The sequence below is a fragment of the Lutjanus erythropterus genome, chromosome 17 (genome assembly GCF_056507025.1).
Source record: "Lutjanus erythropterus isolate fLutEry1 chromosome 17, fLutEry1.hap2, whole genome shotgun sequence".
NCBI lineage: Eukaryota > Metazoa > Chordata > Actinopteri > Lutjaniformes > Lutjanidae > Lutjanus > Lutjanus erythropterus.
Window position 1 is genome coordinate 32,230,812 of NC_139333.1, and position 25,593 is coordinate 32,256,404.

Consider the following 25,593-nt stretch of genomic DNA (forward strand, 5'->3'; position numbering starts at 1 on the left):
AGGACTCTGGTGCATACCTCGACAGGTTTCGGGGGCTAACTTTTGAAGGGATGGTGGTAGAGACTTGAAACCAAGCTCTGCACCCCCATTTTCGGACATTCCGGATCCAACGGTGCCACCATCGAGTCTCTACGACGTCGGGAAGTGGGTCAACCAGAACCTCGAGGACTCTGGTGCATACCTCGATGGGTTTTTGGAGGATAACGTTTGAAGGAAAGGTGGTAGAGACGTGAAACTAAGCTCTGCACCCCCATTTTTGGACATTCCGGATCCAAGGGTACCACCATCGAGTCTCTACAAGGTTGGGAAGTGGGTCAACTAGAACCTCGAGGACTCTGGTGCATACCTGGACGGGTTTTTGTGGAATAACTTTTGAAGTGAATGTGGTACAGACTTGAAAGCAGGCTCTGCACCCCCATAACTTTGTCTGCACACACACACACACACACACACACACACACACACACACCCACAACACACATACACACACACACAAGTGAACACATCAGAATGTTAGGTGGCTGTGATGTCATCAAAGGCAACGTGATGACGTCACAGACACTGTGCTTTGATCTAGCATGGGCTCTGTGATGCCATCAGTGTTAGGTTATAAACCTAGCACCATGTCATTATCATACCTCCACTGGTTTTCGGGGGATAACTTTTGAAGGGATGGTGGTAGAGACTTGAAACCAAGCTCTGCACCCCCATTTTCGGACATTCCGGATCCAACGGTGCCACCCTCGAGTCTCTACGACGTCGGGAAGTGGGTCAACCAGAACCTCGAGGACTCTGGTGCATACCTCGACAGGTTTCGGGGGATAACTTTTGAAGGGATGGTGGTAGAGACTTGAAACCAAGCTCTGCACCCCCATTTTCGGACATTCCGGATCCAACGGTGCCACCATCGAGTCTCTACGACGTCGGGAAGTGGGTCAACCAGAACCTCGAGGACTCTGGTGCATACCTCGATGGGTTTTTGGAGGATAACGTTTGAAGGAAAGGTGGTAGAGACGTGAAACTAAGCTCTGCACCCCCATTTTTGGACATTCCGGATCCAAGGGTACCACCATCGAGTCTCTACAAGGTTGGGAAGTGGGTCAACTAGAACCTCGAGGACTCTGGTGCATACCTGGACGGGTTTTTGTGGAATAACTTTTGAAGTGAATGTGGTACAGACTTGAAAGCAGGCTCTGCACCCCCATAACTTTGTCTGCACACACACACACACACACACACACACACACCCACACCCACAACACACATACACACACACACAAGTGAACACATCAGAATGTTAGGTGGCTGTGATGTCATCAAAGGCAACGTGATGACGTCACAGACACTGTGCTTTGATCTAGCATGGGCTCTGTGATGCCATCAGTGTTAGGTTATAACCCTAGCACCATGTCATTATCATACCTCCACTGGTTTTCGGGGGATAACTTTTGAAGGGATGGTGGTAGAGATTTGAAACCAAGCTCTGCACCCCCATTTTCGGACATTCCGGATCCAACGGTGCCACCCTCGAGTCTCTACGAGGTCGGGAAGTGGGTCAACCAGAACCTCGAGGACTCTGGTGCATACCTCGACAGGTTTCGGGGGATAACTTTTGAAGGGATGGTGGTAGAGACTTGAAACCAAGCTTTGCACCCCCATTTTCGGACATTCCGGATACAACGGTGCCACCATCGAGTCTCTACGACGTCGGGAAGTGGGTCAACTAGAACCTCGAGGACTCTGGTGCATACCTGGACGGGTTTTTGTGGAATAACTTTTGAAGTGAATGTGGTACAGACTTGAAAGCAGGCTCTGCACCCCCATAACTTTGTCTGCACACACACACACACACACACACACACACACACCCACACCCACAACACACATACACACACACACAAGTGAACACATCAGAATGTTAGGTGGCTGTGATGTCATCAAAGGCAACGTGATGACGTCACAGACACTGTGCTTTGATCTAGCATGGGCTCTGTGATGCCATCAGTGTTAGGTTATAACCCTAGCACCATGTCATTATCATACCTCCACTGGTTTTCGGGGGATAACTTTTGAAGGGATGGTGGTAGAGACTTGAAACCAAGCTCTGCACCCCCATTTTCGGACATTCCGGATCCAACGGTGCCACCCTCGAGTCTCTACGAGGTCGGGAAGTGGGTCAACCAGAACCTCGAGGACTCTGGTGCATACCTCGATGGGTTTTTGGAGGATAACGTTTGAAGGAAAGGTGGTAGAGACCTGAAACTAAGCTCTGCACCCCCATTTTTGGACATTCCGGATCCAAGGGTACCACCATCGAGTCTCTACAAGGTTGGGAAGTGGGTCAACTAGAACCTCGAGGACTCTGGTGCATACCTGGACGGGTTTTTGTGGAATAACTTTTGAAGTGAATGTGGTACAGACTTGAAAGCAGGCTCTGCACCCCCATAACTTTGTCTGCACACACACACACACACACACACACACACACACACACACACACACCCACAACACACATACACACACACACAAGTGAACACATCAGAATGTTAGGTGGCTGTGATGTCATCAAAGGCAACGTGATGACGTCACAGACACTGTGCTTTGATCTAGCATGGGCTCTGTGATGCCATCAGTGTTAGGTTATAACCCTAGCACCATGTCATTATCATACCTCCACTGGTTTTCGGGGGATAACTTTTGAAGGGATGGTGGTAGAGACTTGAAACCAAGCTCTGCACCCCCATTTTCGGACATTCCGGATCCAACGGTGCCACCATCGAGTCTCTACGACGTCGGGAAGTGGGTCAACCAGAACCTCGAGGACTCTGGTGCATACCTCGATGGGTTTTTGGAGGATAACGTTTGAAGGAAAGGTGGTAGAGACGTGAAACTAAGCTCTGCACCCCCATTTTTGGACATTCCGGATCCAAGGGTACCACCATCGAGTCTCTACAAGGTTGGGAAGTGGGTCAACTAGAACCTCGAGGACTCTGGTGCATACCTCGATGGGTTTTTGGAGGATAACGTTTGAAGGAAAGGTGGTAGAGACGTGAAACTAAGCTCTGAACCCCCATTTTTGGACATTCCGGATCCAAGGGTACCACCATCGAGTCTCTACAAGGTTGGGAAGTGGGTCAACTAGAACCTCGAGGACTCTGGTGCATACCTGGACGGGTTTTTGTGGAATAACTTTTGAAGTGAATGTGGTACAGACTTGAAAGCAGGCTCTGCACCCCCATAACTTTGTCTGCACACACACACACACACACACACACACACACCCACACCCACAACACACATACACACACACACAAGTGAACACATCAGAATGTTAGGTGGCTGTGATGTCATCAAAGGCAACGTGATGACGTCACAGACACTGTGCTTTGATCTAGCATGGGCTCTGTGATGCAATCAGTGTTAGGTTATAACCCTAGCACCATGTCATTATCATACCTCCACTGGTTTTCGGGGGATAACTTTTGAAGGGATGGTGGTAGAGATTTGAAACCAAGCTCTGCACCCCCATTTTCGGACATTCCGGATCCAACGGTGCCACCCTCGAGTCTCTACGAGGTCGGGAAGTGGGTCAACCAGAACCTCGAGGACTCTGGTGCATACCTCGACAGGTTTCGGGGGATAACTTTTGAAGGGATGGTGGTAGAGACTTGAAACCAAGCTCTGCACCCCCATTTTCAGACATTCCGGATACAACGGTGCCACCATCGAGTCTCTACGACGTCGGGAAGTGGGTCAACCAGAACCTCGAGGACTCTGGTGCATACCTGGACGGGTTTTTGTGGAATAACTTTTGAAGTGAATGTGGTACAGACTTGAAAGCAGGCTCTGCACCCCCATAACTTTGTCTGCACACACACACACACACACACACACACACACCCACACCCACAACACACATACACACACACACAAGTGAACACATCAGAATGTTAGGTGGCTGTGATGTCATCAAAGGCAACGTGATGACGTCACAGACACTGTGCTTTGATCTAGCATGGGCTCTGTGATGCCATCAGTGTTAGGTTATAACCCTAGCACCATGTCATTATCATACCTCCACTGGTTTTCGGGGGATAACTTTTGAAGGGATGGTGGTAGAGATTTGAAACCAAGCTCTGCACCCCCATTTTCGGACATTCCGGATCCAACGGTGCCACCCTCGAGTCTCTACGAGGTCGGGAAGTGGGTCAACCAGAACCTCGAGGACTCTGGTGCATACCTCGACAGGTTTCGGGGGATAACTTTTGAAGGGATGGTGGTAGAGACTTGAAACCAAGCTCTGCACCCCCATTTTCAGACATTCCGGATACAACGGTGCCACCATCGAGTCTCTACGACGTCGGGAAGTGGGTCAACCAGAACGTCGAGGACTCTGGTGCATACCTGGACGGGTTTTTGTGGAATAACTTTTGAAGTGAATGTGGTACAGACTTGAAAGCAGGCTCTGCACCCCCATATCTTTGTCTGCACAAACACACACACACACACACACACACCCACACCCACAACACACATACACACACACACAAGTGAACACATCAGAATGTTAGGTGGCTGTGATGTCATCAAAGGCAACGTGATGACGTCACAGACACTGTGCTTTGATCTAGCATGGGCTCTGTGATGCCATCAGTGTTAGGTTATAACCCTAGCACCATGTCATTATCATACCTCCACTGGTTTTCGGGGGATAACTTTTGAAGGGATGGTGGTAGAGACTTGAAACCAAGCTCTGCACCCCCATTTTCGGACATTCCGGATCCAACGGTGCCACCCTCGAGTCTCTACGAGGTCGGGAAGTGGATCAACCAGAACCTCGAGGACTCTGGTGCATACCTCGACAGGTTTCGGGGGATAACTTTTGAAGGGATGGTGGTAGAGACTTGAAACCAAGCTCTGCACCCCCATTTTCGGACATTCCGGATACAACGGTGCCACCATCGAGTCTCTACGACGTCAGGAAGTGGGTCAACCAGAACCTCAAGGACTCTGGTGCATACCTCGATGGGTTTTTGGAGGATAACGTTTGAAGGAAAGGTGGTAGAGACGTGAAACTAAGCTCTGCACCCCCATTTTTGGACATTCCGGATCCAAGGGTACCACCATCGAGTCTCTACAAGGTTGGGAAGTGGGTCAACTAGAACCTCGAGGACTCTGGTGCATACCTCGATGGGTTTTTGGAGGATAACGTTTGAAGGAAAGGTGGTAGAGACGTGAAACTAAGCTCTGCACCCCCATTTTTGGACATTCCGGATCCAAGGGTACCACCATCGAGTCTCTACAAGGTTGGGAAGTGGGTCAACTAGAACCTCGAGGACTCTGGTGCATACCTGGACGGGTTTTTGTGGAATAACTTTTGAAGTGAATGTGGTACAGACTTGAAAGCAGGCTCTGCACCCCCATAACTTTGTCTGCACACACACACACACACACACACACACACACCCACACCCACAACACACATACACACACACACAAGTGAACACATCAGAATGTTAGGTGGCTGTGATGTCATCAAAGGCAACGTGATGACGTCACAGACACTGTGCTTTGATCTAGCATGGGCTCTGTGATGCCATCAGTGTTAGGTTATAACCCTAGCACCATGTCATTATCATACCTCCACTGGTTTTCGGGGGATAACTTTTGAAGGGATGGTGGTAGAGATTTGAAACCAAGCTCTGCACCCCCATTTTCGGACATTCCGGATCCAACGGTGCCACCCTCGAGTCTCTACGAGGTCGGGAAGTGGGTCAACCAGAACCTCGAGGACTCTGGTGCATACCTCGACAGGTTTCGGGGGATAACTTTTGAAGGGATGGTGGTAGAGACTTGAAACCAAGCTTTGCACCCCCATTTTCGGACATTCCGGATACAACGGTGCCACCATCGAGTCTCTACGACGTCGGGAAGTGGGTCAACTAGAACCTCGAGGACTCTGGTGCATACCTGGACGGGTTTTTGTGGAATAACTTTTGAAGTGAATGTGGTACAGACTTGAAAGCAGGCTCTGCACCCCCATAACTTTGTCTGCACACACACACACACACACACACACACACCCCCACACCCACAACACACATACACACACACACAAGTGAACACATCAGAATGTTAGGTGGCTGTGATGTCATCAAAGGCAACGTGATGACGTCACAGACACTGTGCTTTGATCTAGCATGGGCTCTGTGATGCCATCAGTGTTAGGTTATAACCCTAGCACCATGTCATTATCATACCTCCACTGGTTTTCGGGGGATAACTTTTGAAGGGATGGTGGTAGAGACTTGAAACCAAGCTCTGCACCCCCATTTTCGGACATTCCGGATCCAACGGTGCCACCCTCGAGTCTCTACGAGGTCGGGAAGTGGGTCAACCAGAACCTTGAAGACTCTGGTGCATACCTCGACGGGTTTTTGGAGGATAACGTTTGAAGGAAAGGTGGTAGAGACGTGAAACTAAGCTCTGCACCCCCATTTTTGGACATTCCGGATCCAAGGGTACCACCATCGAGTCTCTACAAGGTTGGGAAGTGGGTCAACTAGAACCTCGAGGACTCTGGTGCATACCTGGACGGGTTTTTGTGGAATAACTTTTGAAGTGAATGTGGTACAGACTTGAAAGCAGGCTCTGCACCCCCATAACTTTGTCTGCACACACACACACACACACACACACACACCCACACCCACAACACACATACACACACACACAAGTGAACACATCAGAATGTTAGGTGGCTGTGATGTCATCAAAGGCAACGTGATGACGTCACAGACACTGTGCTTTGATCTAGCATGGGCTCTGTGATGCCATCAGTGTTAGGTTATAACCCTAGCACCATGTCATTATCATACCTCCACTGGTTTTCGGGGGATAACTTTTGAAGGGATGGTGGTAGAGACTTGAAACCAAGGTCTGCACCCCCATTTTCGGACATTCCGGATCCAACGGTGCCACCCTCGAGTCTCTACGAGGTTGGGAAGTGGGTCAACAAGAACCTCGAGGACTCTGGTGCATACCTCGACAGGTTTCGGGGGATAACTTTTGAAGGGATGGTGGTAGAGACTTGAAACCAAGCTCTGCACCCCCATTTTCGGACATTCCGGATCCAACGGTGCCACCATCGAGTCTCTACGACGTCGGGAAGTGGGTCAACCAGAACCTCGAGGACTCTGGTGCATACCTCGATGGGTTTTTGGAGGATAACGTTTGAAGGAAAGGTGGTAGAGACGTGAAACTAAGCTCTGCACCCCCATTTTTGGACATTCCGGATCCAAGGGTACCACCATCGAGTCTCTACAAGGTTGGGAAGTGGGTCAACTAGAACCTCGAGGACTCTGGTGCATACCTGGACGGGTTTTTGTGGAATAACTTTTGAAGTGAATGTGGTACAGACTTGAAAGCAGGCTCTGCACCCCCATAACTTTGTCTGCACACACACACACACACACACACACACACACACCCACACCCACAACACACATACACACACACACAAGTGAACACATCAGAATGTTAGGTGGCTGTGATGTCATCAAAGGCAACGTGATGACGTCACAGACACTGTGCTTTGATCTAGCATGGGCTCTGTGATGCCATCAGTGTTAGGTTATAACCCTAGCACCATGTCATTATCATACCTCCACTGGTTTTCGGGGGATAACTTTTGAAGGGATGGTGGTAGAGACTTGAAACCAAGCTCTGCACCCCCATTTTCGGACATTCCGGATCCAACGGTGCCACCCTCGAGTCTCTACGAGGTCGGGAAGTGGGTCAACCAGAACCTCGAGGACTCTGGTGCATACCTCGACAGGTTTTGGGGGATAACTTTTGAAGGGATGGTGGTAGAGACTTGAAACCAAGCTCTGCACCCCCATTTTCGGACATTCCGGATCCAACGGTGCCACCCTCGAGTCTCTACGAGGTCGGGAAGTGGGTCAACCAGAACCTCGAGGACTCTGGTGCATACCTCGACAGGTTTTGGGGGATAACTTTTGAAGGGATGGTGGTAGAGACTTGAAACCAAGCTCTGCACCCCCATTTTCGGACATTCCGGATCCAACGGTGCCACCATCGAGTCTCTACGACGTCGGGAAGTGGGTCAACCAGAACCTCGAGGACTCTGGTGCATACCTCGACAGGTTTCGGGGGCTAACTTTTGAAGGGATGGTGGTAGAGACTTGAAACCAAGCTCTGCACCCCCATTTTCGGACATTCCGGATCCAACGGTGCCACCATCGAGTCTCTACGACGTCGGGAAGTGGGTCAACCAGAACCTCGAGGACTCTGGTGCATACCTCGATGGGTTTTTGGAGGATAACGTTTGAAGGAAAGGTGGTAGAGACGTGAAACTAAGCTCTGCACCCCCATTTTTGGACATTCCGGATCCAAGGGTACCACCATCGAGTCTCTACAAGGTTGGGAAGTGGGTCAACTAGAACCTCGAGGACTCTGGTGCATACCTGGACGGGTTTTTGTGGAATAACTTTTGAAGTGAATGTGGTACAGACTTGAAAGCAGGCTCTGCACCCCCATAACTTTGTCTGCACACACACACACACACACACACACACACACACCCACACCCACAACACACATACACACACACACAAGTGAACACATCAGAATGTTAGGTGGCTGTGATGTCATCAAAGGCAACGTGATGACGTCACGGACACTGTGCTTTGATCTAGCATGGGCTCTGTGATGCCATCAGTGTTAGGTTATAACCCTAGCACCATGTCATTATCATACCTCCACTGGTTTTCGGGGGATAACTTTTGAAGGGATGGTGGTAGAGACTTGAAACCAAGCTCTGCACCCCCATTTTCGGACATTCCGGATCCAACGGTGCCACCCTCGAGTCTCTACGACGTCGGGAAGTGGGTCAACCAGAACCTCGAGGACTCTGGTGCATACCTCGACAGGTTTCGGGGGATAACTTTTGAAGGGATGGTGGTAGAGACTTGAAACCAAGCTCTGCACCCCCATTTTCGGACATTCCGGATCCAACGGTGCCACCATCGAGTCTCTACGACGTCGGGAAGTGGGTCAACCAGAACCTCGAGGACTCTGGTGCATACCTCGATGGGTTTTTGGAGGATAACGTTTGAAGGAAAGGTGGTAGAGACGTGAAACTAAGCTCTGCACCCCCATTTTTGGACATTACGGATCCAAGGGTACCACCATCGAGTCTCTACAAGGTTGGGAAGTGGGTCAACTAGAACCTCGAGGACTCTGGTGCATACCTGGACGGGTTTTTGTGGAATAACTTTTGAAGTGAATGTGGTACAGACTTGAAAGCAGGCTCTGCACCCCCATAACTTTGTCTGCACACACACACACACACACACACACACACACACACACACACACCCACAACACACATACACACACACACAAGTGAACACATCAGAATGTTAGGTGGCTGTGATGTCATCAAAGGCAACGTGATGACGTCACAGACACTGTGCTTTGATCTAGCATGGGCTCTGTGATGCCATCAGTGTTAGGTTATAACCCTAGCACCATGTCATTATCATACCTCCACTGGATTTCGGGGGATAACTTTTGAAGGGATGGTGGTAGAGACTTGAAACCAAGCTCTGCACCCCCATTTTCGGACATTACGGATCCAACGGTGCCACCCTCGAGTCTCTACGAGGTCGGGAAGTGGGTCAACCAGAACCTTGAAGACTCTGGTGCATACCTCGACGGGTTTTTGGAGGATAACGTTTGAAGGAAAGGTGGTAGAGACGTGAAACTAAGCTCTGCACCCCCATTTTTGGACATTCCGGATCCAAGGGTACCACCATCGAGTCTCTACAAGGTTGGGAAGTGGGTCAACTAGAACCTCGAGGACTCTGGTGCATACCTGGACGGGTTTTTGTGGAATAACTTTTGAAGTGAATGTGGTACAGACTTGAAAGCAGGCTCTGCACCCCCATAACTTTGTCTGCACACACACACACTCACACACACACACACCCACACCCACAACACACATACACACACACACAAGTGAACACATCAGAATGTTAGGTGGCTGTGATGTCATCAAAGGCAACGTGATGACGTCACAGACACTGTGCTTTGATCTAGCATGGGCTCTGTGATGCCATCAGTGTTAGGTTATAACCCTAGCACCATGTCATTATCATGCCTCCACTGGTTTTCGGGGGATAACTTTTGAAGGGATGGTGGTAGAGACTTGAAACCAAGCTCTGCACCCCCATTTTCGGACATTCCGGATCCAACGGTGCCACCCTCGAGTCTCTACGAGGTCGGGAAGTGGGTCAACCAGAACCTCGAGGACTCTGGTGCATACCTCGACAGGTTTTGGGGGATAACTTTTGAAGGGATGGTGGTAGAGACTTGAAACCAAGCTCTGCACCCCCATTTTCGGACATTCCGGATCCAACGGTGCCACCCTCGAGTCTCTACGAGGTCGGGAAGTGGGTCAACCAGAACCTCGAGGACTCTGGTGCATACCTCGACAGGTTTTGGGGGATAACTTTTGAAGGGATGGTGGTAGAGACTTGAAACCAAGCTTTGCACCCCCATTTTCGGACATTCCGGATACAACGGTGCCACCATCGAGTCTCTACGACGTCGGGAAGTGGGTCAACTAGAACCTCGAGGACTCTGGTGCATACCTGGACGGGTTTTTGTGGAATAACTTTTGAAGTGAATGTGGTACAGACTTGAAAGCAGGCTCTGCACCCCCATAACTTTGTCTGCACACACACACACACACACACACACACACACACACACACCCACAACACACATACACACACACACAAGTGAACACATCAGAATGTTAGGTGGCTGTGATGTCATCAAAGGCAACGTGATGACGTCACAGACACTGTGCTTTGATCTAGCATGGGCTCTGTGATGCCATCAGTGTTAGGTTATAACCCTAGCACCATGTCATTATCATGCCTCCACTGGTTTTCGGGGGATAACTTTTGAAGGGATGGTGGTAGAGACTTGAAACCAAGCTCTGCACCCCCATTTTCGGACATTCCGGATCCAACGGTGCCACCCTCGAGTCTCTACGAGGTCGGGAAGTGGGTCAACCAGAACCTCGAGGACTCTGGTGCATACCTCGACAGGTTTTGGGGGATAACTTTTGAAGGGATGGTGGTAGAGACTTGAAACCAAGCTCTGCACCCCCATTTTCGGACATTCCGGATCCAACGGTGCCACCATCGAGTCTCTACGACGTCGGGAAGTGGGTCAACCAGAACCTCGAGGACTCTGGTGCATACCTCGATGGGTTTTTGGAGGATAACGTTTGAAGGAAAGGTGGTAGAGACCTGAAACTAAGCTCTGCACCCCCATTTTTGGACATTCCGGATCCAAGGGTACCACCATCGAGTCTCTACAAGGTTGGGAAGTGGGTCAACTAGAACCTCGAGGACTCTGGTGCATACCTGGACGGGTTTTTGTGGAATAACTTTTGAAGTGAATGTGGTACAGACTTGAAAGCAGGCTCTGCACCCCCATAACTTTGTCTGCACACACACACACACACACACACACACACACACACACACACACACCCACAACACACATACACACACACACAAGTGAACACATCAGAATGTTAGGTGGCTGTGATGTCATCAAAGGCAACGTGATGACGTCACAGACACTGTGCTTTGATCTAGCATGGGCTCTGTGATGCCATCAGTGTTAGGTTATAACCCTAGCACCATGTCATTATCATACCTCCACTGGATTTCGGGGGATAACTTTTGAAGGGATGGTGGTAGAGACTTGAAACCAAGCTCTGCACCCCCATTTTCGGACATTCCGGATCCAACGGTGCCACCATCGAGTCTCTACGACGTCGGGAAGTGGCTCAACCAGAACCTCGAGGACTCTGGTGCATACCTCGATGGGTTTTTGGAGGATAACGTTTGAAGGAAAGGTGGTAGAGACGTGAAACTAAGCTCTGCACCCCCATTTTTGGACATTCCGGATCCAAGGGTACCACCATCGAGTCTCTACAAGGTTGGGAAGTGGGTCAACTAGAACCTCGAGGACTCTGGTGCATACCTCGATGGGTTTTTGGAGGATAACGTTTGAAGGAAAGGTGGTAGAGACGTGAAACTAAGCTCTGAACCCCCATTTTTGGACATTCCGGATCCAAGGGTACCACCATCGAGTCTCTACAAGGTTGGGAAGTGGGTCAACTAGAACCTCGAGGACTCTGGTGCATACCTGGACGGGTTTTTGTGGAATAACTTTTGAAGTGAATGTGGTACAGACTTGAAAGCAGGCTCTGCACCCCCATAACTTTGTCTGCACACACACACACACACACACACACACACACCCACACCCACAACACACATACACACACACACAAGTGAACACATCAGAATGTTAGGTGGCTGTGATGTCATCAAAGGCAACGTGATGACGTCACAGACACTGTGCTTTGATCTAGCATGGGCTCTGTGATGCCATCAGTGTTAGGTTATAACCCTAGCACCATGTCATTATCATACCTCCACTGGTTTTCGGGGGATAACTTTTGAAGGGATGGTGGTAGAGATTTGAAACCAAGCTCTGCACCCCCATTTTCGGACATTCCGGATCCAACGGTGCCACCCTCGAGTCTCTACGAGGTCGGGAAGTGGGTCAACCAGAACCTCGAGGACTCTGGTGCATACCTCGACAGGTTTCGGGGGATAACTTTTGAAGGGATGGTGGTAGAGACTTGAAACCAAGCTCTGCACCCCCATTTTCAGACATTCCGGATACAACGGTGCCACCATCGAGTCTCTACGACGTCGGGAAGTGGGTCAACCAGAACCTCGAGGACTCTGGTGCATACCTGGACGGGTTTTTGTGGAATAACTTTTGAAGTGAATGTGGTACAGACTTGAAAGCAGGCTCTGCACCCCCATAACTTTGTCTGCACACACACACACACACACACACACACACACCCACACCCACAACACACATACACACACACACAAGTGAACACATCAGAATGTTAGGTGGCTGTGATGTCATCAAAGGCAACGTGATGACGTCACAGACACTGTGCTTTGATCTAGCATGGGCTCTGTGATGCCATCAGTGTTAGGTTATAACCCTAGCACCATGTCATTATCATACCTCCACTGGTTTTCGGGGGATAACTTTTGAAGGGATGGTGGTAGAGATTTGAAACCAAGCTCTGCACCCCCATTTTCGGACATTCCGGATCCAACGGTGCCACCCTCGAGTCTCTACGAGGTCGGGAAGTGGGTCAACCAGAACCTCGAGGACTCTGGTGCATACCTCGACAGGTTTCGGGGGATAACTTTTGAAGGGATGGTGGTAGAGACTTGAAACCAAGCTCTGCACCCCCATTTTCAGACATTCCGGATACAACGGTGCCACCATCGAGTCTCTACGACGTCGGGAAGTGGGTCAACCAGAACGTCGAGGACTCTGGTGCATACCTGGACGGGTTTTTGTGGAATAACTTTTGAAGTGAATGTGGTACAGACTTGAAAGCAGGCTCTGCACCCCCATATCTTTGTCTGCACAAACACACACACACACACACACACACCCACACCCACAACACACATACACACACACACAAGTGAACACATCAGAATGTTAGGTGGCTGTGATGTCATCAAAGGCAACGTGATGACGTCACAGACACTGTGCTTTGATCTAGCATGGGCTCTGTGATGCCATCAGTGTTAGGTTATAACCCTAGCACCATGTCATTATCATACCTCCACTGGTTTTCGGGGGATAACTTTTGAAGGGATGGTGGTAGAGACTTGAAACCAAGCTCTGCACCCCCATTTTCGGACATTCCGGATCCAACGGTGCCACCCTCGAGTCTCTACGAGGTCGGGAAGTGGGTCAACCAGAACCTCAAGGACTCTGGTGCATACCTCGATGGGTTTTTGGAGGATAACGTTTGAAGGAAAGGTGGTAGAGACGTGAAACTAAGCTCTGCACCCCCATTTTTGGACATTCCGGATCCAAGGGTACCACCATCGAGTCTCTACAAGGTTGGGAAGTGGGTCAACTAGAACCTCGAGGACTCTGGTGCATACCTCGATGGGTTTTTGGAGGATAACGTTTGAAGGAAAGGTGGTAGAGACGTGAAACTAAGCTCTGCACCCCCATTTTTGGACATTCCGGATCCAAGGGTACCACCATCGAGTCTCTACAAGGTTGGGAAGTGGGTCAACTAGAACCTCGAGGACTCTGGTGCATACCTGGACGGGTTTTTGTGGAATAACTTTTGAAGTGAATGTGGTACAGACTTGAAAGCAGGCTCTGCACCCCCATAACTTTGTCTGCACACACACACACACACACACACACACACACCCACACCCACAACACACATACACACACACACAAGTGAACACATCAGAATGTTAGGTGGCTGTGATGTCATCAAAGGCAACGTGATGACGTCACAGACACTGTGCTTTGATCTAGCATGGGCTCTGTGATGCCATCAGTGTTAGGTTATAACCCTAGCACCATGTCATTATCATACCTCCACTGGTTTTCGGGGGATAACTTTTGAAGGGATGGTGGTAGAGATTTGAAACCAAGCTCTGCACCCCCATTTTCGGACATTCCGGATCCAACGGTGCCACCCTCGAGTCTCTACGAGGTCGGGAAGTGGGTCAACCAGAACCTCGAGGACTCTGGTGCATACCTCGACAGGTTTCGGGGGATAACTTTTGAAGGGATGGTGGTAGAGACTTGAAACCAAGCTTTGCACCCCCATTTTCGGACATTCCGGATACAACGGTGCCACCATCGAGTCTCTACGACGTCGGGAAGTGGGTCAACTAGAACCTCGAGGACTCTGGTGCATACCTGGACGGGTTTTTGTGGAATAACTTTTGAAGTGAATGTGGTACAGACTTGAAAGCAGGCTCTGCACCCCCATAACTTTGTCTGCACACACACACACACACACACACACACACCCCCACACCCACAACACACATACACACACACACAAGTGAACACATCAGAATGTTAGGTGGCTGTGATGTCATCAAAGGCAACGTGATGACGTCACAGACACTGTGCTTTGATCTAGCATGGGCTCTGTGATGCCATCAGTGTTAGGTTATAACCCTAGCACCATGTCATTATCATACCTCCACTGGTTTTCGGGGGATAACTTTTGAAGGGATGGTGGTAGAGACTTGAAACCAAGCTCTGCACCCCCATTTTCGGACATTCCGGATCCAACGGTGCCACCCTCGAGTCTCTACGAGGTCGGGAAGTGGGTCAACCAGAACCTTGAAGACTCTGGTGCATACCTCGACGGGTTTTTGGAGGATAACGTTTGAAGGAAAGGTGGTAGAGACGTGAAACTAAGCTCTGCACCCCCATTTTTGGACATTCCGGATCCAAGGGTACCACCATCGAGTCTCTACAAGGTTGGGAAGTGGGTCAACTAGAACCTCGAGGACTCTGGTGCATACCTGGACGGGTTTTTGTGGAATAACTTTTGAAGTGAATGTGGTACAGACTTGAAAGCAGGCTCTGCACCCCCATAACTTTGTCTGCACACACACACACACACACACACACACACCCACACCCACAACACACATACACACACACACAAGTGAACACATCAGAATGTTAGGTGGCTGTGATGTCATCAAAGGCAACGTGATGATGTCACAGACACTGTGCTTTGATCTAGCATGGGCTCTGTGATGCCATCAGTGTTAGGTTATAACCCTAGCACCATGTCATTATCATACCTCCACTGGTTTTCGGGGGATAACTTTTGAAGGGATGGTGGTAGAGACTTGAAACCAAGCTCTGCACCCCCATTTTCGGACATTCCGGATCCAACGGTGCCACCCTCGAGTCTCTACAAGGTCGGGAAGTGGGTCAACCAGAACCTTGAAGACTCTGGTGCATACCTCGACGGGTTTTTGGAGGATAACGTTTGAAGGAAAGGTGGTAGAAACGTGAAACTAAGCTCTGCACCCCCATTTTTGGACATTCCGGATCCAAGGGTACCACCATCGAGTCTCTACAAGGTTGGGAAGTGGGTCAACTAGAACCTCGAGGACTCTGGTGCATACCTGGACGGGTTTTTGTGGAATAACTTTTGAAGTGAATGTGGTACAGACTTGAAAGCAGGCTCTGCACCCCCATAACTTTGTCTGCACACACACACACACACACACACACACACCCACAGCCACAACACACATACACACACACACAAGTGAACACATCAGAATGTTAGGTGGCTGTGATGTCATCAAAGGCAACGTGATGACGTCACAGACACTGTGCTTTGATCTAGCATGGGCTCTGTGATGCCATCAGTGTTAGGTTATAACCCTAGCACCATGTCATTATCATACCTCCACTGGTTTTCGGGGGATAACTTTTGAAGGGATGGTGGTAGAGACTTGAAACCAAGGTCTGCACCCCCATTTTCGGACATTCCGGATCCAACGGTGCCACCCTCGAGTCTCTACGAGGTTGGGAAGTGGGTCAACAAGAACCTCGAGGACTCTGGTGCATACCTCGACAGGTTTCGGGGGATAACTTTTGAAGGGATGGTGGTAGAGACTTGAAACCAAGCTCTGCACCCCCATTTTCGGACATTCCGGATCCAACGGTGCCACCATCGAGTCTCTACGACGTCGGGAAGTGGGTCAACCAGAACCTCGAGGACTCTGGTGCATACCTCGATGGGTTTTTGGAGGATAACGTTTGAAGGAAAGGTGGTAGAGACGTGAAACTAAGCTCTGCACCCCCATTTTTGGACATTCCGGATCCAAGGGTACCACCATCGAGTCTCTACAAGGTTGGGAAGTGGGTCAACTAGAACCTCGAGGACTCTGGTGCATACCTGGACGGGTTTTTGTGGAATAACTTTTGAAGTGAATGTGGTACAGACTTGAAAGCAGGCTCTGCACCCCCATAACTTTGTCTGCACACACACACACACACACACACACACACACACCCACACCCACAACACACATACACACACACACAAGTGAACACATCAGAATGTTAGGTGGCTGTGATGTCATCAAAGGCAACGTGATGACGTCACAGACACTGTGCTTTGATCTAGCATGGGCTCTGTGATGCCATCAGTGTTAGGTTATAACCCTAGCACCATGTCATTATCATACCTCCACTGGATTTCGGGGGATAACTTTTGAAGGGATGGTGGTAGAGACTTGAAACCAAGCTCTGCACCCCCATTTTCGGACATTACGGATCCAACGGTGCCACCCTCGAGTCTCTACGAGGTCGGGAAGTGGGTCAACCAGAACCTTGAAGACTCTGGTGCATACCTCGACGGGTTTTTGGAGGATAACGTTTGAAGGAAAGGTGGTAGAGACGTGAAACTAAGCTCTGCACCCCCATTTTTGGACATTCCGGATCCAAGGGTACCACCATCGAGTCTCTACAAGGTTGGGAAGTGGGTCAACTAGAACCTCGAGGACTCTGGTGCATACCTGGACGGGTTTTTGTGGAATAACTTTTGAAGTGAATGTGGTACAGACTTGAAAGCAGGCTCTGCACCCCCATAACTTTGTCTGCACACACACACACACACACACACACACACACACCCACACCCACAACACACATACACACACACACAAGTGAACACATCAGAATGTTAGGTGGCTGTGATGTCATCAAAGGCAACGTGATGACGTCACAGACACTGTGTTTTGATCTAGCATGGGCTCTGTGATGCCATCAGTGTTAGGTTATAACCCTAGCACCATGTCATTATCATACCTCCACTGGTTTTCGGGGGATAACTTTTGAAGGGATGGTGGTAGAGACTTGAAACCAAGCTCTGCACCCCCATTTTCGGACATTCCGGATCCAACGGTGCCTCCATCGAGTCTCTACAACGTCGGGAAGTGGGTCAACCAGAACCTCGAGGACTCTGGTGCATACCTCGACAGGTTTCGGGGGATAACTTTTGAAGGGATGGTGGTAGAGACTTGAAACCAAGCTCTGCACCCCCATTTTCGGACATTCCGGATCCAACGGTGCCACCCTGGAGTCTCTACGAGGTCGGGAAGTGGGTCAACCAGAACCTCGAGTACTCTGGTGCATACCTCGACAGGTTTCGGGGGATAACTTTTGAAGGGATGGTGGTAGAGACTTGAAACCAAGCTCTGCACCCCCATTTTCGGACATTCCGGATCCAACGGTGCCACCCTCGCGTCTCTACGAGGTCGGGAAGTGGGTCAACCAGAACCTTGAGGACTCTGGTGCATACCTCGACGGGTTTTTGGAGGATAACGTTTGAAGGAAAGGTGGTAGAGACGTGAAACTAAGCTCTGCACCCCCATTTTTGGACATTCCGGATCCAAGGGTACCACCATCGAGTCTCTACAAGGTTGGGAAGTGGGTCAACTAGAACCTCGAGGACTCTGGTGCATACCTGGACGGGTTTTTGTGGAATAACTTTTGAAGTGAATGTGGTACAGACTTGAAAGCAGGCTCTGCACCCCCATAACTTTGTCTGCACACACACACACACACACACACACACACCCACACCCACAACACACATACACACACACACAAGTGAACACATCAGAATGTTAGGTGGCTGTGATGTCATCAAAGGCAACGTGATGACGTCACAGACACTGTGCTTTGCTCTAGCATGGGCTCTGTGATGCCATCAGTGTTAGGTTATAACCCTAGCACCATGTCATTATCATACCTCCACTGGTTTTCGGGGGATAACTTTTGAAGGGATGGTGGTAGAGACTTGAAACCAAGCTCTGCACCCCCATTTTCGGACATTCCGGATCCAACGGTGCCACCCTCGAGTCTCTACGAGGTCGGGAAGTGGGTCAACCAGAACTTCGAGGACTCTGGTGCATACCTCGACGGGTTTTTGGAGGATAACGTTTGAAGGAAAGGTGGTAGAGACGTGAAACTAAGCTCTGCACCCCCATTTTTGGACATTCCGGATCCAAGGGTACCACCATCGAGTCTCTACAAGGTTGGGAAGTGGGTCAACTAGAACCTCGAGGACTCTGGTGCATACCTGGACGGGTTTTTGTGGAATAACTTTTGAAGTGAATGTGGTACAGACTTGAAAGCAGGCTCTGCACCCCCATAACTTTGTCTGCACACACACACACACACACACACACACACACACACACCCACACCCACAACACACATACACACACACACAAGTGAACACATCAGAATGTTAGGTGGCTGTGATGTCATCAAAGGCAACGTGATGACGTCACAGACACTGTGCTTTGATCTAGCATGGGCTCTGTGATGCCATCAGTGTTAGGTTATAACCCTAGCACCATGTCATTATCATACCTCCACTGGTTTTCGGGGGATAACTTTTGAAGGGATGGTGGTAGAGACTTGAAACCAAGCTCTGCACCCCCATTTTCGGACATTCCGGATCCAACGGTGCCACCCTCGAGTCTCTACGAGGTCGGGAAGTGGGTCAACCAGAACCTCGAGGACTCTGGTGCATACCTCGACAGGTTTCGGAAGATAACTTTTGAAGGGATGGTGGTAGAGACTTGAAACCAAGCTCTGCACCCCCATTTTCGGACATTCCGGATCCACCGGTGCCACCATCGAGTCTCTACGACGTCGGGAAGTGGGTCAACCAGAACCTCGAGTACTCTGGTGCATACCTCGACAGGTTTCGGGGGATAACTTTTGAAGGGATGGTGGTAGAGACTTGAAACCAAGCTCTGCACCCCCATTTTCGGACATTCCGGATCCAACGGTGCCACCCTCGAGTCTCTACGAGGTCAGGAAGTGGGTCAACCAGAACTTCGAGGACTCTGGTGCATACCTCGACGGGTTTTTGGAGGATAACGTTTGAAGGAAAGGTGGTAGAGACGTGAAACTAAGCTCTGCACCCCCATTTTTGGACATTCCGGATCCAAGGGTACCACCATCGAGTCTCTACAAGGTTGGGAAGTGGGTCAACTAGAACCTCGAGGACTCTGGTGCATACCTGGACGGGTTTTTGTGGAATAACTTTTGAAGTGAATGTGGTACAGACTTGAAAGCAGGCTCTGCACCCCCATAACTTTGTCTGCACACACACACACACACACACACACACACACCCACACCCACAACACACATACACACACACACAAGTGAACACATCAGAATGTTAGGTGGCTGTGATGTCATCAAAGGCAACGTGATGACGTCACAGACACTGTGCTTTGATCTAGCATGGGCTCTGTGATGCCATCAGTGTTAGGTTATAACCCTAGCACCATGTCATTATCATACCTCCACTGGTTTTCGGGGGATAACTTTTGAAGGGATGGTGGTAGAGACTTGAAACCAAGCTCTGCACCCCCATTTTCGGACATTCCGGATCCAACGGTTCCACCCTCGAGTCTCTACGAGGTCGGGAAGTGGGTCAACCAGAACCTCGAGGACTCTGGTGCATACCTCGACAGGTTTCGGGAGATAACTTTTGAAGGGATGGTGGTAGAGACTTGAAACCAAGCTCTGCACCCCCATTTTCGGACATTCCGGATCCACCGGTGCCACCATCGAGTCTCTACGACGTCGGGAAGTGGGTCAACCAGAACCTCGAGTACTCTGGTGCATACCTCGACAGGTTTCGGGGGATAACTTTTGAAGGGATGGTGGTAGAGACTTGAAACCAAGCTCTGCACCCCCATTTTCGGACATTCCGGATCCAACGGTGCCACCCTCGCGTCTCTACGAGGTCGGGAAGTGGGTCAACCAGAACCTTGAAGACTCTGGTGCATACCTCGACGGGTTTTTGGAGGATAACGTTTGAAGGAAAGGTGGTAGAGACGTGAAACTAAGCTCTGCACCCCCATTTTTGGACATTCCGGATCCAAGGGTACCACCATCGAGTCTCTACAAGGTTGGGAAGTGGGTCAACTAGAACCTCGAGGACTCTGGTGCATACCTGGACGGGTTTTTGTGGAATAACTTTTGAAGTGAATGTGGTACAGACTTGAAAGCAGGCTCTGCACCCCCATAACTTTGTCTGCACACACACACACACACACACACACACACACACACACCCACACCCACAACACACATACACACACACACAAGTGAACACATCAGAATGTTAGGTGGCTGTGATGTCATCAAAGGCAACGTGATGACGTCACAGACACTGTGCTTTGATCTAGCATGGGCTCTGTGATGCCATCAGTGTTAGGTTATAACCCTAGCACCATGTCATTATCATACCTCCACTGGTTTTCGGGGGATAACTTTTGAAGGGATGGTGGTAGAGACTTGAAACCAAGCTCTGCACCCCCATTTTCGGACATTCCGGATCCAACGGTGCCACCCTGGAGTCTCTACGAGGTCGGGAAGTGGGTCAACCAGAACCTCGAGTACTCTGGTGCATACCTCGACAGGTTTCGGGGGATAACTTTTGAAGGGATGGTGGTAGAGACTTGAAACCAAGCTCTGCACCCCCATTTTCGGACATTCCGGATCCAACGGTGCCACCCTCGCGTCTCTACGAGGTCGGGAAGTGGGTCAACCAGAACCTTGAGGACTCTGGTGCATACCTCGACGGGTTTTTGGAGGATAACGTTTGAAGGAAAGGTGGTAGAGACGTGAAACTAAGCTCTGCACCCCCATTTTTGGACATTCCGGATCCAAGGGTACCACCATCGAGTCTCTACAAGGTTGGGAAGTGGGTCAACTAGAACCTCGAGGACTCTGGTGCATACCTGGACGGGTTTTTGTGGAATAACTTTTGAAGTGAATGTGGTACAGACTTGAAAGCAGGCTCTGCACCCCCATAACTTTGTCTGCACACACACACACACACACACACACACACCCACACCCACAACACACATACACACACACACAAGTGAACACATCAGAATGTTAGGTGGCTGTGATGTCATCAAAGGCAACGTGATGACGTCACAGACACTGTGCTTTGATCTAGCATGGGCTCTGTGATGCCATCAGTGTTAGGTTATAACCCTAGCACCATGTCATTATCATACCTCCACTGGTTTTCGGGGGATAACTTTTGAAGGGATGGTGGTAGAGACTTGAAACCAAGCTCTGCACCCCCATTTTCGGACCTTCCGGATCCAACGGTGCCACCCTCGAGTCTCTACGAGGTCGGGAAGTGGGTCAACCAGAACTTCGAGGACTCTGGTGCATACCTCGACGGGTTTTTGGAGGATAACGTTTGAAGGAAAGGTGGTAGAGACGTGAAACTAAGCTCTGCACCCCCATTTTTGGACATTCCGGATCCAAGGGTACCACCATCGAGTCTCTACAAGGTTGGGAAGTGGGTCAACTAGAACCTCGAGGACTCTGGTGCATACCTGGACGGGTTTTTGTGGAATAACTTTTGAAGTGAATGTGGTACAGACTTGAAAGCAGGCTCTGCACCCCCATAACTTTGTCTGCACACACACACACACACACACACACACACACACACACCCACACCCACAACACACATACACACACACACAAGTGAACACATCAGAATGTTAGGTGGCTGTGATGTCATCAAAGGCAACGTGATGACGTCACAGACACTGTGCTTTGATCTAGCATGGGCTCTGTGATGCCATCAGTGTTAGGTTATAACCCTAGCACCATGTCATTATCATACCTCCACTGGTTTTCGGGGGATAACTTTTGAAGGGATGGTGGTAGAGACTTGAAACCAAGCTCTGCACCCCCATTTTCGGACATTCCGGATCCAACGGTGCCACCCTGGAGTCTCTACGAGGTCGGGAAGTGGGTCAACCAGAACCTCGAGTACTCTGGTGCATACCTCGACAGGTTTCGGGGGATAACTTTTGAAGGGATGGTGGTAGAGACTTGAAACCAAGCTCTGCACCCCCATTTTCGGACATTCCGGATCCAACGGTGCCACCCTCGCGTCTCTACGAGGTCGGGAAGTGGGTCAACCAGAACCTTGAGGACTCTGGTGCATACCTCGACGGGTTTTTGGAGGATAACGTTTGAAGGAAAGGTGGTAGAGACGTGAAACTAAGCTCTGCACCCCCATTTTTGGACATTCCGGATCCAAGGGTACCACCATCGAGTCTCTACAAGGTTGGGAAGTGGGTCAACTAGAACCTCGAGGACTCTGGTGCATACCTGGACGGGTTTTTGTGGAATAACTTTTGAAGTGAATGTGGTACAGACTTGAAAGCAGGCTCTGCACCCCCATAACTTTGTCTGCACACACACACACACACACACACACACACCCACACCCACAACACACATACACACACACACAAGTGAACACATCAGAATGTTAGGTGGCTGTGATGTCATCAAAGGCAACGTGATGACGTCACAGACACTGTGCTTTGATCTAGCATGGGCTCTGTGATGCCATCAGTGTTAGGTTATAACCCTAGCACCATGTCATTATCATACCTCCACTGGTTTTCGGGGGATAACTTTTGAAGGGATGGTGGTAGAGACTTGAAACCAAGCTCTGCACCCCCATTTTCGGACATTCCGGATCCAACGGTGCCACCCTCGAGTCTCTACGAGGTCGGGAAGTGGGTCAACCAGAACTTCGAGGACTCTGGTGCATACCTCGACGGGTTTTTGGAGGATAACGTTTGAAGGAAAGGTGGTAGAGACGTGAAACTAAGCTCTGCACCCCCATTTTTGGACATTCCGGATCCAAGGGTACCACCATCGAGTCTCTACAAGGTTGGGAAGTGGGTCAACTAGAACCTCGAGGACTCTGGTGCATACCTGGACGGGTTTTTGTGGAATAACTTTTGAAGTGAATGTGGTACAGACTTGAAAGCAGGCTCTGCACCCCCATAACTTTGTCTGCACACACACACACACACACACACACACACCCACACCCACAACACACATACACACACACACACAAGTGAACACATCAGAATGTTAGGTGGCTGTGATGTCATCAAAGGCAACGTGATGACGTCACAGACACTGTGCTTTGATCTAGCATGGGCTCTGTGATGCCATCAGTGTTAGGTTATAACCCTAGCACCATGTCATTATCATACCTCCACTGGTTTTCGGGGGATAACTTTTGAAGGGATGGTGGTAGAGACTTGAAACCAAGCTCTGCACCCCCATTTTCGGACCTTCCGGATCCAACGGTGCCACCCTCGAGTCTCTACGAGGTCGGGAAGTGGGTCAACCAGAACTTCGAGGACTCTGGTGCATACCTCGACGGGTTTTTGGAGGATAACGTTTGAAGGAAAGGTGGTAGAGACGTGAAACTAAGCTCTGCACCCCCATTTTTGGACATTCCGGATCCAAGGGTACCACCATCGAGTCTCTACAAGGTTGGGAAGTGGGTCAACTAGAACCTCGAGGACTCTGGTGCATACCTGGACGGGTTTTTGTGGAATAACTTTTGAAGTGAATGTGGTACAGACTTGAAAGCAGGCTCTGCACCCCCATAACTTTGTCTGCACACACACACACACACACACACACACACACCCACACCCACAACACACATACACACACACACAAGTGAACACATCAGAATGTTAGGTGGCTGTGATGTCATCAAAGGCAACGTGATGACGTCACAGACACTGTGCTTTGATCTAGCATGGGCTCTGTGATGCCATCAGTGTTAGGTTATAACCCTAGCACCATGTCATTATCATACCTCCACTGGTTTTCGGGGGATAACTTTTGAAGGGATGGTGGTAGAGACTTGAAACCAAGCTCTGCACCCCCATTTTCGGACATTCCGGATCCAACGGTGCCACCCTGGAGTCTCTACGAGGTCGGGAAGTGGGTCAACCAGAACCTCGAGGACTCTGGTGCATACCTCGACAGGTTTCGGGGGATAACTTTTGAAGGGATGGTGGTAGAGACTTGAAACCAAGCTCTGCACCCCCATTTTCGGACATTCCGGATCCAACGGTGCCACCCTGGAGTCTCTACGAGGTCGGGAAGTGGGTCAACCAGAACCTCGAGTACTCTGGTGCATACCTCGACAGGTTTCGGGGGATAACTTTTGAAGGGATGGTGGTAGAGACTTGAAACCAAGCTCTGCACCCCCATTTTCGGACATTCCGGATCCAACGGTGCCACCATCGAGTCTCTACAAGGTTGGGAAGTGGGTCAACTAGAACCTCGAGGACTCTGGTGCATACCTGGACGGGTTTTTGTGGAATAACTTTTGAAGTGAATGTGGTACAGACTTGAAAGCAGGCTCTGCACCCCCATAACTTTGTCTGCACACACACACACACACACACACACACACCCACACCCACAACACACATACACACACACACAAGTGAACACATCAGAATGTTAGGTGGCTGTGATGTCATCAAAGGCAACGTGATGACGTCACAGACACTGTGCTTTGATCTAGAATGGGCTCTGTGATTCCATCAGTGTTAGGTTATAACCCTAGCACCATGTCATTATCATACCTCCACTGGTTTTCGGGGGATAACTTTTGAAGGGATGGTGGTAGAGACTTGAAACCAAGCTCTGCACCCCCATTTT